The sequence below is a fragment of the Mandrillus leucophaeus genome, unplaced genomic scaffold (assembly GCF_000951045.1).
Source record: "Mandrillus leucophaeus isolate KB7577 unplaced genomic scaffold, Mleu.le_1.0 Scaffold168, whole genome shotgun sequence".
NCBI classification, from domain to species: Eukaryota; Metazoa; Chordata; class Mammalia; order Primates; family Cercopithecidae; genus Mandrillus; species Mandrillus leucophaeus.
In genome coordinates this window covers 992,227-993,655 of record NW_012101676.1, presented here as the reverse complement: position 1 = coordinate 993,655, position 1,429 = coordinate 992,227, and the positions used below count along the sequence as shown (strand labels likewise).

Below are 1,429 nucleotides of genomic sequence, written 5' to 3'. Positions count from 1 at the left end.
CTGGTCTCAAATTCCTAGGCTCAAGTGATTCTACCACCTCAGCCTCCCAAAGTGCTGAGATTACAGGCATGAGCCATGATGCCCGGCCTGGGGACATACTTGTTTTTATTTCCCACTGCACAGATGTAAAAATGTAGTCACCTTGGAGTCTTTCCTCTCTCTCTCATCCTTTATAACTTATCTATTGACAAGTCATGAGTTTTTGGTATTTAGTTTTTTTCATAATCATAAACTTAACTCTGCAATCTGGCTAGAAGTGGAGGAGAGCAGAAAACATATGAAGCTCCAAAAACTGCAGCAAGAGCATGAAAATTGTAGGATATTGTGAACAAATGGGTGGAGGTGTGCTCTCCTGAGCTACAGAAGGAATGCTCTGGTGGTTAAGAGAAACGCAAGTGAAATTTATTAGAGTTGTCATATTTGGCAGTGGTGATCTTCTTGCTGGTCTTGCTCTTCCTGGACCCAAAGCGCTCCATGGCTTCCATGATAATCACACCTCCTTGCACCCTGCACAGACCACCTGCCTGCCGGCCCACCACTCAGTGTTGGCAGTGCAGATGAAAACCTGGGAACCATCTGTGTCTGGTCCAGCATTTGCCATGCACAAGATGCCAGGACCTGAATGCTTCAGGATGAAGTTCTCATCATCAAATTTCTGCCCATAGATGGACTTGCCGCCAGTGTCATGATGGCGTGTGAAGTCACCATCCTGGCATGTAAGCCCTGGAATAATTCTGTGAAAGTAGGAGCCCTCATAACCAAATCCTTTCTCTCCAGTGCTCATAGCATGAATGTTTCCTGCTCTCTTTGGAACTTTGTCTGCAACTAGCTCAAAAGAGATGTAGTTTAAGGCTCAGCAGAGTTGACCGTGGCTGGTGGCAGGGGATCCTGGGGGCATTGGCAGCTATAAAGCCCTTGAGTATTATTAAGATATTTAATATGTATTTTTCCATTTCGGCCACCAAATTTATTTGACCACATACTACTGTACTGCCTCAGGCTTACTTTTCTGGAGCTCAGCTCTGACTGTGTGGATTTTCAGCCACGAAACATTCCAGGGCTTCCATTGTCCAGCAAGCAAACTCTGTCTTCTCTCTTTCTGCTTAGGGGCCTTCCCTGCTCCACTCCCTGTAAGCGAGACTTCTCTCCCCTTCAGAGCGCGCCCTTCGCTCACTCTTGTCAATGTGAGCTATCTTACCTTCCTTTGCTGTCCTCTCCTGCAAGATCTGAGAGCCCAGAACCGAGTTTTAGAGGACTTTATAACTTCCCCGGAGCCTCGCTGGACCGAGTTCGTGAGTCTGGAATTATGTGGTGTTCTTTCAGTTAGGCCATCCTTGAATCCACCTGAGTTTTCTCATAAACCTTGCCTTTCCTGTGCTATTCTCTGGATGAACAAAATTAAGTCATTTTTCAAAATTCTGAACACACG

General features: G+C 46.0%; 1 pseudogene; it reads right to left on the bottom strand.

Moving 5' to 3' along the window:
- Positions 1-380: 380 nt before the first annotated feature.
- The window catches only part of LOC105537063, a 6,564-nt pseudogene continuing 5,515 nt past the window's right edge, over positions 381-1,429 (bottom strand).